The following is a 15039-nucleotide window of genomic DNA, read 5'->3' as shown; positions in this document are numbered from 1 at the left end:
TCGTCCTTTTGCCCTCTGTCGCCGCAGGGTTCCCAGCATGACCAGTGTAGCGAGACCGAGGACATGCTGTGGAGGCTAAATGGAACAGATTTCGCCGGCAAGGCAGTCAAAGCACACTCTACACTAAGTGCTGGACAAAAGTAATGGGACAGCAAAATCCTCTAAGAGACAAGAGCGTTAGTGAGGTGTCAGGACGTTGGATGATGATGATCACCACCCCACCTCAATCCACAACTCAACCCAAATGTACTGGATGGTGCACAATGCTGGGGTGGGGGGCTGTATATCCCTCTAGCCCAGGCCTATACTGTTCGCAGTACTGCTCTACAGGGACTAGACAAGCTGTATGTGTGTACAACTTAAAGTAGCTGAATGCATTTATTACTAGGGGTGTCCACAAACATTTGGACATGCAGAGCTGGGAATAGAGGCTGAAGCAGAAGCAGGGAGATTGTTGTTATTATTATTAAAAGACACTTCAGAACTTACTTCTACTACTTGCTCTACAAAATGGACAGAACGGTTTAGATGGGAGCTGCATAAAAGCTGTTGCAGAGGTGATTAGATGTGTCGTGAGAATTGGGTCTGAGAGGAAAATGCGAAGCACTTTGTCAATCACTCTGTCCAAGTACACGTTCAATTCTCTGTTTGGTTCAAACAGCGATTTTAAGCCATTACCAGCAGAGTACTCAGCGTGTCTGTCAGCTCGAAAGGCGACATTCTACCGGCGCTTAATAGTCTTATGTAAGGTGCTGCTGGTTCAACCCTGTTGTGTTGTATATAGGCCTGTTACCAGAGCTTTAGCAGGACATTTTCCCATTTAATAACTACCACAGTAACATAAGCCGAAAGAGTCACTTTGCGTGTTTAGAGTGGTGGTAACTTCAGGCTCCTGTAGATGGCGCTGCACGAGGATGATACCTATAAATACCTGTGGGGTGTGTGATGGGATTCGTAGATTGAGATGAGTCGAATGTGTGGAAAATGGGTCGCAAAGCAGATATGCAGTCCGTCTTTTTAGCCAAAGACCACAGTGTGTAGGAAGCAGCTGATTCTGCAGGTGTATGGAAGCATACGGTCATACTGGTCTACCAGCAGTGGCAGAAATCCCTACAGTCTACAGGACATTCTCCTCATAAATGTGGCCGAAACCGACGGACAGGGATTTCACGGCTTGTGAATGAAAATCACTTTGCTTACAGGAAAGACTTGCTGCTAGAAGTCAGTAAAGGTACTTCAACACCAGTTTCTGAAAGAACACTCCATCAACATATGGAGCAGACTGGCATGAATAAGGCCTTTGCTCACTTCAGCTCAGAATCATGAGAATTTCCAATAGACCATCATTAAAATAACTGACCACCCAGGAGATCTCAGATAACTTTTACGGTCTCAGACCTCAATTAGCTTGTTTGGCACCATTAGGAAAGACCTGGTGATGCAAATTTCCAAGCTTAATAAACTTTTAAGACTTCTCGAACCTTGTCCCAGCAATCAGCAGCCATGAGCTCCTCTAAGCACCTGCTTAACAATCTAAACGCTAAAATATTGGTCAAGTTCATGCTCCCAACTGTTGTGGGAACAGTTTGGGGACGGCCCCTTCCTGTTCCAACATGACTGCGCACCAGTGCACAAAGCAAGGTCCAGAAAGACATGGATGAGAGAGGCTGGTGTAGAAGATCCTGACTGGCCTGCACGGAGTCCTGACCTCAACCTGATGGAAAACCTTTGGGGTGAATTAGAGTGGAGACTGCAAGCCAGGCCTCCTCGTCCAACATCAGTGTCTGACCTCACAAATGCGCTTCTGGAGGAAAAGTCAGAAATTCATAAAAACACTAAACTCCTAAACCTTCTGGAAAAGAGTTGATGAAGAGGTGAACTGACAGACTTTTAGCTTCTACAGAAAAAGTTTACAAGCTGGGATACTCGCCAAAGGGGTGTGTTAAAAGGTTCTGGCCAGGCAGGGTTTCCAAACTTTTGCCTCAGGCCCTTTCCTTTTTTTAAACCATAAACAATGGATATGAAATTGGCCATCTTTATGGAAATCTGGTCTCCTGCTCTCTACTCACTTAGCTAGTAAAAGACAAAAGTATTTGGACACCTGCTCATTCATCGTTTCTACTGACCTGAAGGGTATTAGATCCTACTTTTGTTGGAGTAACGGTCTGCACCGTGTAGGGGAGGCTTTCTGCTAGACCTAAGGGCATTGCTGTTTGGATCTGATGGCATTTAGCCACAAGAGAGTTAGTGAGCTCAGGATGTTGGGGGAACATACCAGCAGCATAAAGTAAGTAAACAAGGTCGGCTGAACTGTTTGATGACGCTCAAAGCCACAACCCTACAGTTTCTTCTGCTTAGACATCCTGCTTCACAGCCACTTCCTGCTTCAAATCTCTTGGCTCGGCTGTAGGCATCCAAGCAATCAGGACGTTCTAGAGCTCAGAGAGTGCAAAAAAAATCCACAGCGTTACATCTGTAAACCTTCAATCAACAACCCCAGAAATCCTTCACCTAATACTTTAATACTGCTCAAAGCCCGTCACACCACTGGATATCTCCTCAAGCATATACTGACCATTCATGCTTCTGGAGCTTTAACGAAAGCTCAGCGTTACGCCGTTGAACTGCTGTATAATAACTGTCGTCCATAACACTGTACAATATACAGCCAGGCGGAGCAAGAATGCTAAGGGTTGAGTAAGGATGCTACTCCGGTGGTGATCATTTACCTAAATACAAGTGTTAATAAATAATGGGATTAATAATAATTAAAAAAATGACTCAATTAAGTTATAGGTAAAGGTAAAGTCCAATGGGCTTAATGGGTTTAATGGCTACTTATGCTAACTCATTATTACCTTATCTCAAACAGTAGCTTAGACTAGCTTAATTAGCTAGCGCCAGTGCAACAAAACGCCTGTTACACCCGTTTCAAGCACCAACACAGTTCGTCCACATGAGTACAGGCCTGTTTTCACAGGAAATATGAAGAATTTCTAAAATCTGACTTCAGTTTTTTCAGGTTTAGGGTCAAGGTATCTCAGGGTCTGCGTGCAATGCTCTAGGCCTCATCACAGAGAGAGCTGAGATGGTTCTGAGACATCTGGATATGAAACATGTGGGCATTATCTTCCATGCAAGTGCCTTTAAAGGCAAATTTAAGAAGACTGAGAAGATGCCCTCAGACTCCAGAGGGTTGAACAAGCTGTGCATACCCAACTAACTGGCTGTGTCATTAATGGCTGCTCTGTAAAGCTGAAAAAAAAGAAAAGAAAGAAGAATTGAAAGAAGTGGTACCATGATCTCCACCATGACCCTGCGGTAGACCTTACGTCACTGACATAAGAAAGGCCTAGTTCTTGTCTTTCTAGCTATTAGCAACCAAGCTGGAGGCCTAGAGCATGATTTAGCATTCCGGTGGCGCGGGGGGGGGGGGTCTGTGTGCTGGAATTCCCGTAATGTGACGTTGCCAGTGTTCACAGCAGTGCCCACCTCATCCTTCAATTACACACAAAAAGCCCCAGCTCTGTAAGACAGCACCAGCCTTTCAACCCCACAATGAGGCCTGAAGAAGAAGCCAAGCTCCTGAGTCCGGCCTCCTGCCTACAGAATGGTGCTGTTGCATGGTAACCTGACTGAAAGAACAGAGGAGGAGAACGGCGGGGGTGCAGTAAATAAAATAAAAAAAGTCCTTCACAGTTTGCCAGGCACGGAATACACAGGATATTCGAGAGGAAGTCACATTAAGAGACCAACCAGCCACAGACACCTGCTTATTATAAAACACAGCAAGCTGTGGGGTGGGTTGGTGGTTACCCAGCGTGATGTGCATTAGAAATGGAGAGGTCACCGATCCGATACCTGGAGAAGTCGCTGGATTTTAGGGAATGAAGAGCATATCTGATCAGATTCAGTATCCGATCTAGCTCACTGAAGTCTCACTGAACGTTTTGTAGCAGTCAGGGTAGTCTCAGTTACAGGAAGCCATTACAAATTACAGTGATGCTTCATTTTAGGGAGCACAAAACAATCTGGAAAGGCTGAGTTAGACATGATCCAATTCCACATGATCCAATTACTAAGCTTTAGGATTTAGGGGCCCTATCTTACCCCCGCAATGCTCATTGCTCTCTCACACCCCGCCAAAAACAAGGCTGCTTGTGAATATATCTACGAATAATGGGCGTGGTGGTCTCGAAATAAGGGGTGTTTAAGTCAATTTCTGGTGTATTGATATCTTGGCAACTAACTGAAAACAACCTAGACAGACATTCGTCAACAGTCAGACAATCGTTGCTATCTTAGCAGTGAACTGTCAACACAGGCGTGTGCCCAACCCGCATATCTTACTCCCTGCGTTGCTCATTGCTCTCCTACACCCCACCAACAGGCAACTGTCGTGCTATCGGCCTGCATGCTTTAAACAGCAGCGCTGCTTGTGAATATATCTACGCTGATGGCTGTGGTGGTCTCGAGATGAGGTGTGTTCAGGTCAATTTCTGGTGTATTGATATCTTGGCAACTAACTGAAAACAACCTAGACAGACATTCGTCAACAGTCAGACAATCGTTGCTATCTTAGCAGTGAACTGTCAACACAGGCGTGTGCCCAACCCACCTATCTTACACCCTGCGATGCTCATTGCTCTCCTACACCCCGCCAACAGTCAATTTTCACGCTATCAGCCTGCATGCTTTAAAAACAACGCTGCTTGTGAATATATCTACGAATAATGGGCGTGGTGGTCTCGAAATAAGGGGTGTTCAGGTCAATTTCTGGTGTATTGATATCTTGGCAACTAACTGAAAACAACCTAGACAGACATTCGTCAACAGTCAGACGCTCGTTGCTATCTTGGCAGTGAATTGTCAACACAGGCGTGTGCCCAACCCGCCAAAGTCAGACCGCACCTGGCTCTTAAAGGGAACGGTGAGGGACACGCTGACTGGTTCATTGCACGTTACGCCGCAAAACACACCCATGATTCATTAAGAGACTTAGTACATGCTACCTTTCCCGTTGTTATGATAGCAAAGGAGCTCTCTATTAGGAGCCCTCTCCCTCCCTAGATTGATACTGCTTCCTCGCAGCGTACTCCTTGTCCCAATTTTAGGGACAAATTTGCCACAAGGCCCCACTCTGTGTTCTAATTAGGAAGCAGAGCTGAGCCGTTAACAGCGATGCAGCTGAAGAGCTCCTACTGGTTTAAAGAGAAGCTACAGTCAAAACAACAGTGACAGCTAATGGAGCTACATCTCCTACACATCAGCTGAGTAAAGGCTGTGCCCGAGTGTGTGTGTACATGTGCATGTGATCACTCCAATTCTTGAGAGAGCTGTAGACGTGGAGAGGGCAGGATGGGATCTGAGTACAGGTCTAAACGACGGCCTCCTCGGCTGCTTCTCGAAATGTGGCCGCTGTTACATAAGCGCAGAACTGTGTGGAGTAATCTTTTCTAATGATGCTCGCTGGTGCCATCCTTCTAATCCAAACACAGCAGGCCACAGTAGCTCCGTATACACGCACTCTCCCCTCCGGAGAGAGCAGCAGCAGGCTCAAACACTCACTATATGGCACACAACACTATAGGGACAAAAGTATTGGGACACCTGCTCATTCATTGTTTCTTGTAAAAATCAAGGTGATTCAAAAGAGTTGATCCAGCTTTTGTAGTAACCATCTCCACTGTCCAGGGAAGAAGGCTTTCTATAGACTTTGTAGCACTGCTGTGAGGATTTGATTGCATTCAGTGACAAGTGAGGCACTAGTGAGGTCAACTCATCCCAAAAGTATTGGATGGAGCACCAACTAACTGTTCCATTGCTCCATAGCTCAATGCTGGCAGGCTTTATACCCCTCTAGCCAACGTCTGGCATTCGGCGTGGAGCCCATAGGGTCATGTGTAGCTGCTCTAGAGAGCCCTATTCTGCTGGCAGTACTTCACGGAAGGTGGCAAATCTCTGGATACGTGTAGACTAGGCCGGAGAGAGCTTTCTTCTCAGAGTAAATGGCCACCCAGCCCGACCTGCGTCAGACCAGCTGCCACCTACCAGTCCGACCATCAGGCCCCCCACTCACCACCACCTATACCAGACCAGCGGCTCACCCTCCTACCACTGCTACCTGTTTAATGACCATGTTAAAACCTAAATGGACTCGTAACTATCTGCACTATTAATATCACCACTATTAACTATCTGCTGTATCTGGTTTGGTCATTTTTATCAATAATTTATAAATAGTTCTGATCAGAGGAGGACGGGTCGGGTTGGGTCCCCCTTGTGAGTCTTGGTTCCTCCCAAGGTTTCTTCCTCCAGCTCTGAGGGAGTTTTTCTTTGCCACTGTCGCCGTTGGGGCTCACTGGGGGTCTTGGATCCTTCATGTCTTCTTACATTATTTATTTTTTGTCGCCGTCTTGCACTAATTACTAATTATGTAAAGCTGCTTTGTGACGACAACAGTTATAAAAAGCTATACAAATAAATCTGACTTGACTTGACTCAAAGAACCCGCTGCAGCACCTTTACTGTTAGAGTCCAAGCTCTAGGATTCCTCTTGTCTAGCCCTCACCCCCTCAGTGTTAAGTATCCTTGGGCTGGAGAAAGACAGTAGTATATATAAACTGAACGTATTCTTCTTCTGAGCAGTGCTGTAAATAGGATCGCTGCCCTCCTGGAGAAGCTGGAGGTGTTTTTTTACTGTCTCATTTTCCAGACATGCTGTGCAGTCCTTCTATTCTATCCAATCAATTACGCAACCCACTCGTTAGTACTCTCCCCCTATCACATGAAATGCTCCCGACACTGGGAGGCTAAGGACTGACACATGCCTGTTCCAACACCACCACAACCAGCAACTGCCTCTTTTCCAACAGCCGCTGATGCATCGTCACCGGCTCAACCAATGCGCTCACAGGACAGCGTCGGGTATCCAGCTCTGATGCACCGGCTAGCAGATGCCCGTCCTGATCTCACTGAAGGGATGTGAGGAGAGGGAGTGTGCAAACATCTACACAAACAGAGAGAGCGAGGCCAGTTGTGCTCTCTCAGGCTCTGGCTCTGGCTGCTGATGCGGGGCATCATGACCTGGGATTCGAACCAGCGATCCTTCTTTTCTCTCAGTCAGACACTTGAGGGTCATATTTTCTAAAATGAAGGACAGTTGGAGGCTTGGATCTTATCTTGGGCTTAGTTATATCAGTGTTTGGGTGTCTATGTATGTGTGTGTGTAAGAAGAGAAGGTCTTGGCCTCAGGGACACAGTAGTAATCACATTACTTTAACATTATACTGGAAAAGCATGATCACACACACACACACACACACAGTTGTGCATACAGGTTTTGACACAAGTAGAGGACACTACAAGTTAAATAATAATGTATAAATAAGTATGTTTTAGTGCCAATTTTTTTTCTTTGCTGAATTTAACATATTGATGATAAAAACATTTATTAATAATATTATTAGAAATCAATTTGACGTATTTGCATTACATTACATTTACGGCATTTAGCAGACGCTCTTATCCAGAGCAACATACAAGGTTATTCATATCACAGATGTGGGCCAATGTAGTGTTAGGAGTCTGGCCCAAGGACTCTTATTGGTGTAGCGCAGCATAGTCACCCAGACCGGGAATCGAACCCTGGTCTCCCACATGGTGTTGTAACTAAGTAGCAGGTAGTGGTGTTATCTGTTGCGCCACACCAACCACACACTATTTGTTAAATCAATCCATTAAATGGAGCACATAAACATTTTGCTAAAGTAAAGGTGCACATATTTGTGTAAATGTGTCAGACGCTGGGTTTTGTAAATGTGTCCTCCGCATTTAACCCATCTGTGTTAGTGAACACACACACACACTAGGGGCAGTGAGTACACACACACACCCAGAGCGGTGGGCAGCCAAATCCAGCGCCCGGGGAGCAGAGAGGGTAAAGGGTCTCGCTCAAGGGCCCAACAGTGGCAGCTTGCCAAGCCCGGGAATCGAACCCACAACCCTGTCATCAATAGCCCGGAGCTCTAACCGCTGAGCCACCACTGCCCACTGCTGTAGAACCGGTCCTAGCTGGGTCCCAATCGTGTACTCCACACTAGTACTATTGGCCCGTTCACACCTGGCATTAACATGCAGTTTGTAATCCAGATAGTATCTGGATCTACTTTGACCAATTTCTGTTTGTACCCACATTCAAAAACCAACCGGTCCGGAGTATGGGTCATTGATACACTACATGTCCAAATGTTTGTGGACACCTGTTCTAATAAATGAATCCAGCTTTGGCCACTTTAAGCTGCACCCATTGCTGACACAGATGTGCAAATGCACACACAGCTTGTCCAGTCCCTGCAGCAGAGTACTGATAATAGAATAGGACTCTCTGGAGCAGATAAACATGCCTCTATAGGCATCATTCCTAATGCCAGGTGTGGGCTGGAGGGGTATAAAGCCCCCCAGCATTGAGCTGTGAAGCAGTGGAAGAACTGTGTTCTCTGGAATGATGGTGCTAAATACAATCAAATCCTCACAGCAATGCTCTCCAAAATCTAGTAGAAAGCCTTCCATGATTGCAGAAGAAATAGTGAAGGAGCAAGTGTCCCAATACTTTTGTCCCTATAGTGTAAAAATCAGTCTAAGACAAAATTAGTGGCCCAGACTGATTGCTCTTAGTGGACCTTCAGTGTTTGATTTGGCTAAAATGACTAGCGATCATATCCATAATGCTAATTGGGGGCTAACTGCCTTCATTCACTCGTAGCAACATTAGCATTAGCATCAGGAAAGGAATACTCAGCAAATACACGCACTTAATAGCTTTTACGACTGTCGCTTGTAAAGTCTGAAGTCCTGGCTGAGTGCCTGCGATGTGTCTGGGCTAAGAGTAGCGTCGGCCCTTCTGGGCTGTACCTCTACTTCACGCTGGCCAATTATCCATCCCGCAAATAGCCTTGGCTGCCCGCCAACTACCTCAAGAGCAGCAGCGAGCTCTGCTGGGGTCAAAGCAGGTCACTGCTTGGACGTTTGTGATTAACTTGCACAGACGCCCACACACCCACCAACACACCACCAACGCCCTCGTGCTCGGCCACCTGAGAGCACAGCGATGAGGTGGGTGATACTTGATGAAGCAGCATGTGTCCGACACGCTGAACTTTACAGGGGAGCTATTTCTGAAGCAGGTCTTGTGGAGTGTTGTTGGTATGCAGTGGTCAGTTCTTACCCAAAGTGCACCAAGGAAGGACAACCAGTGACGGGGTCATGGGTGTCCAAGGCTCATTGATGCTCATGGTGGCCCCACCTCACAACATACAGGACCTAAAGAATCTGCTGCTCTTGGTTGCAGATGCCACAGGACACCTTCAGAGGTCTATGCCTCAATAGGTCAGAGATGTTTGAGCAGCATGAGAGGGACATGTCGTTTTAATGTTAATAAAAATAAACGTATCCTCATCCTGAACCTAATACTAACCTTAACCTCAATTTAAATCCTAATCCTAATCCTGGCTCTGATTCTAACCTTAATTTCAACCCAAGACATAATCCTAACTCTAACCCTGGACCTGATCCTAACCTTAACCTCAATCCAAAACCTATTCAAACCCTCATCCTGACCTTAATCCTAACCCTAACCTTAACCTCATTTCAAAATCTAATCCTAACCCTAATCCTTGCCCTGATCCTGACCTTAACCTCATTTCAAAATCTAATCCTAACCCTAATCCTTGCCCTGATCCTGACCTTAACCTCATTTCAAAATCTAATCCTAACCCTAATCCTGGCCCTGATCCTGACCTTAACCTCATTTCAAAATCTAATCCTAACCCTAATCCTGGCCCTGATCCTGACCTTAACCTCATTTCAAAATCTAATCCTAACCCTAATCCTGGCCCTGATCCTGACCTTAACCTCAACCCAAGACATAATCCTAACTCTAATCCTGGACCTGATTCTAACCTTAACCTTAATCCAAAACCTATTCAAACCCCCATCCTGACCTTAATCCTAACCCTAACCTTAACCTCATTTCAAAATCTAACCCCTAACCCTAATCCTGGCCCTGATCCTATACTTAACTTCAACCTAAGACATAATCCTAACTCTAATCCTGGACCTGATTCTAACCTTAACCTTAATCCAAAACCTATTCAAACCCCCATCCTGACCCTAATCCTAACCCTAACCTTAACCTCATTTCAAAATCTAATCCTAACCCTAATCCAGGCCCTGATCCTATACTTAACCTCAACCTAAGACATAATCCTAACTCTAATCCTGGACCTGATTCTAACCTTAACCTTAATCCAAAACCTATTCAAACCCCCTTCCTGACCTTAATCCTAACCCTAACCTTAACCTCATTTCAAAATCTAACCCCTAACCCTAATCCTGGCCCTGATCCTATACTTAACCTCAACCTAAGACATAATCCTAACTCTAATCCTGGACCTGATTCTAACCTTAACCTCAATCCAAAACCTATTCAAACCCCCATCCTGACCCTAATCCTAACCCTAACCTTAACCTCATTTCAAAATCTAATCCTAACCCTAATACTGGCCCTGATCCTATACTTAACCTCAACCTAAGACATAATCCTAACTCTAATCCTGGACCTGATCCTAACCTTAACTCAACCCAAAACCTAATCCTAACCATAATCCTAGTTCTCATCCTAACCTTAATCCTAACCCTAACCTTAACCTCATTTTAAAACCTAATCCTATCCCTAATCCTGGTCCTAACCTTGTGATTGGTGTGACTGGTCACCTAAATTTCAAGGTCATTTAGGGAGTTTTCTCTGCTGTTAAACATGAGGTGGGTCATTTTCCACCCTTAATGCAAGACTTCTAAACCATAAACTTAACGGATTTCTCTGTTTGCCTGAAGAGCTACAACCAGCTTGATGTTACATTACTGAAAACACTGACGCTGACCTCTTCACTAGTGTCTGTTCTGAGGTCTTGGCCAGGTCCTCTTCAATAGCATTTAAAATAAAGCAGATAGAAAGTCAGAAACGGGCACTTTCTGGCCTCTTCAGTGTTAATAAGTCATATCTATAAATGGTCCCTCTCATGGCGGGAGTTGAGAGCCACCCACCCACAGTGTTTACCGTTCACCTCACCTCAGACTCTGCGTGCTGGAGGAGAGTGATATAATGCCTGTATAGTGAGTGCTATTGAAAAGGGTATGAAAGAAGCGATTGGTGCTGGCAGTCGAAAGCACCGAAACAAAAAAGCCTATTGTTGGCTAATCTGCTTAAAGATTTACCGGGAGAACGTCTAAGACTGCAGAAAATGCCGCAGCCATGAGTTAAACATGTTCTTTTAACGGTGGCCCAGAATGGGAAACTGTATTTTTCTATCTTGGCAGAGTGGAATAACGAGAGTTCGGGCATGGAAGTGCTAAACCTTGACCATTTCAAGGCGTTTAGCCTTGAAATGGTCAAGGTTTAGCACTTCCATGCCCGGACTCTCGTTATTCCACTTTGTGGCAGGTAGGCCGCTAGGTCAACCAGAGGAAATCAAGGGTAGCAGCTAAAAGCTAATGCTAAGCCAACCAGAATATGGGAATATGGGCCTACAATCGGATACAATATTGTCGGGCAACACTGCTTGCTCTTGTAACATGTAACTAGGCTAGGCAGGGCTAAGTTAGGAGGCTAAGCGGCTACCGTGTACTACGGTGACGTAAACCAGCCAATAAAGTTACAGCTTATAACTTTTTTTACCCTACCACTAGAAAGTCCACTAGAAAAAGAAACGGTTTCATTCTGAGACACGATAACAGGGTGGTAAACAGGCCTGTAAAACTAGGCTTGTATTTTCCGTCTTAAACAAAGTGACATACTGACCCCTAACCTAACATTTCAAGCTATTTTTTACGGCTCATGAGGAAAGTGGTCATCGATACAGAATGTTGTAGTTTTACATGAATTTTGAGTATTATGAGTGTATCATGAGTGTAACAGATCACGAAACCCACAGTTCAGGGTCCTGGACCGGATCAGTATATCGTCCACAAAGCAGTCATCGTGGCAGGCCTAGGAACTTCACAGCTCTCTCTTTTAATGCTTAGCTTAAAATTTCTGATACTCACGCACACATGGGGACACACCTACCCATGTACCCCCCTCACCACTACCTCCCCCCCAAACACTCCATTTGCTCCTAATGGCTTCTCATGATTAACTGCTCCCCCAGCTCCACTAAGAGCAGGCTGATAAAGCCTGCAGCAAGCGCAGTCTCTGTTTGAGGGGCAGTGGTGGCTCAGCAGTTAGAGCTGGTGATTATAGGGTTGTGGGTTCGATTCCCGGGCTTGGCAAAGCTGCCACTGTTGGGCCCTTGAGCAAGGCCCTTCACCCTCTCTGCTCCCCGGGCACTGGAGTTGGCTGCCAACTGCTCTGGGTGTGCATGTGCTCACTGCCCCTAGTTCACTAGTGTGTGTGTGTGTGTGTGTGTGTTCACTACCACAGATGGGTCAAATGCGTTGGACATAGTACAGTGACAAATACCTGCACCTAAAATCACCAACTGCCTCCATCCCTCCAAAACAACTGTAGTCACTGCCGTGGGTTGAGTGTGTGGGTGTGGGGGGGAGGGGGGGTGTAGTCAGCATGTGTATAAGCGTAACGGGAAATCCCAAGATAAACACGTACACAACTCCTGACCGTAACTGACCTCGGGTCAGCCTTAATGCAGCGTTAAATGGGACAGTTCTATTAATGCCAGGCTCAGGGGGGGGCGAACCAGGCTTAAGGGTAAACACACACACACACACAGACACACACACTTAATATAGCCTCCTTAGGCACACAGCCATAAAAGTTAGTGACAGAGGCGTGTGTGGACAGACGCTCACCTTGGCTCAGAGCACACACTGTCTCAGTAAATAGAGAGAGAGAAGGGGGGGGGGGGGGGGGCGAGAGGTATTATTTTCTCTACAAAATCTCCAAAAACCAAGCCCTTAACGTCTATGAGGCTGTAACTTTAGCTCCACACTCAGTTATAAACTGTCACGCTCAGCTGAGAGGAAATTGGTTCGGATGCTCAGGAAGAACCACCAAGGCACAGTCCTGCCATGAGCTGCCTACAGACTGTCTACTGTCAAGTGCGTATTACACCGCCATCGACCGAGAGAGGCTGACGTCCAAGAAAGAAGCCCTATCTCCAAAAATAACACCCTCATTCTCGACTAAAAGTCACAGCTGAGCCTCGTGGACAAAGAAGAAGCCTTCTGGAGGAAAGTTTTACGGGCAGATAAGACAAAGATGTTTCGAGGAGTGAAGGTGAGGCATTGAGAACACTGTACCAACTGTTAAGCAAGGTGGTGGTAGGATCAAGCTCTGGGGCATGCCACTGGAACTGGTACATTGCAAGTAGTGGATGGGATAATGAAGATGGAAGACTACCCCAGAGATCTTGAGGTTAAGCTAAGTCAGATGACCCAGTTCACTTTACCGGTGTGTCCTGATGTCATCACCTCATGGCCTTGCCTATACAGCTCCAATCACCATACAATAAAGTTAGTAAGTATCTAAAGTATCAGTATAAGTGAAGTGTACTAAGCCCCAAACCATGCTGGCTGTGGCCGAAATGGACCCTTACTCCCCGATTAGTTTTGCGCTACACAGGGAGGGGTCCCAGTGAGTGCTGGTGCTACTGGACTCAGTTAGGTTGTGTAACAGAGCCTGTTTAGAGCTGCCCCAGTTGCATCACTCTGACCTGTCCTTTAGATTACATTTCTAATAGTGCAGAAAGTCAAAGAATCCAATGAAGCTACTCGTCCCCGGGCAGCTAACAGGGTGATCAATGCTTCGCTCGCACTCACTTACACACACACACACACACACACACACACACACACACACGCGTTCAATGCACAACATTTAAACCGACCTGCAACACTCATGTTGTCACTGCCACAAGAGGACCTCAGTCTAACAGCTGCTACTATACTGGTTCCTTTTTTGCTAAATTATTTTTAAGGGTGCAGCTTTTTAAACAAGTCCGGTTCTACATTCACCCCCTACCAAATAAGGGGCACATCACGCTGGAACAGTCCATGAATTAGTTCATAAGAAGACTCAAACCCCTACCAAACTAAACGGTCTGATGTGCTGGAACAGTTCACAAGTCTCAAACCCCTACCAAACTAAAGGGCCTGATGTGCTGGAACAGTTCACAAGTCTCAAACCCCTACCAAACTAAAGGGCCTGATGTGCTGGAACAGTTCACAAGTCTCAAACCCCTACCAAATTAAAGGGTCCACTGTGCTGGAACAGTTCACAAGTCTCAAACCCCTACCAAACTAAAGGGCCTTATGTGCTGAAACAGTTTGCAAGTCTCAAACCCCTACCAAATTAAAGGGCCCACTGTGCCGGAACAGTTCACAAGTCTCAAACCCCTATCAAATTAAAGGGCCCACTGTGCCGGAACAGTTCACAAGTCTCAAACCCCTACCAAACTAAAGGGCCTGATGTGCTGGAACAGTTCACAAGTCTCAAACCCCTACCAAACTAAAGGGCCTTATGTGCTGGAACAGTTCACAAGTCTCAAACCCCTACCAAATTAAAGGGCCTGATGTGCTGGAACAGTTCACAAGTCTCAAACCCCTACCAAACTATAGGACCTTATGTGCTGGAACAGTCCACAAGTCTCAAACCCCTACCAAATTAAAGGGCCCACTGTGCTGGAACAGTTCACAAGTCTCAAACCCCTACCAAACTATAGGACCTTATGTGCTGGAACAGTTCACAAGTCTCAAACCCCTACCAAATTAAAGGGCCTGATGTGCTGGAACAGTTCACAAGTCTCAAACCCCTACCAAACTATAGGACCTTATGTGCTGGAACAGCTCACAAGTCTCAAACCCCTACCAAATTAAAGGGCCCACTGTGCTGGAACAGTTCACAAGTCTCAAACCCCTACCAAACTAAAGGGCCTGATGTGCTGGAACAGTTCACAAGTCTCAAACCCCTACCAAATTAAAGGGCCCACTGTGCCGGAACAGTTCACAAGTCTCAAACCCCTACCA

At 46.0% G+C, this 15039-nt stretch overlaps 1 protein-coding gene across 1 annotated transcript in view; it reads right to left on the bottom strand.

Annotated features, from left to right (window-relative positions):
- gramd4a (GRAM domain containing 4a) overlaps positions 1-15039 on the bottom strand; it is a 91283-nt gene that overhangs the window by 40775 nt on the left and 35469 nt on the right. The gene's annotated exons all lie outside the window — the stretch shown is intronic.

The sequence above is a fragment of the Salminus brasiliensis genome, chromosome 2 (assembly GCF_030463535.1).
Source record: "Salminus brasiliensis chromosome 2, fSalBra1.hap2, whole genome shotgun sequence".
NCBI classification, from domain to species: domain Eukaryota; kingdom Metazoa; phylum Chordata; class Actinopteri; order Characiformes; family Bryconidae; genus Salminus; species Salminus brasiliensis.
Note: the sequence above shows the minus strand (reverse complement) of the source record. Positions and strands in the feature narration are given on the sequence as shown.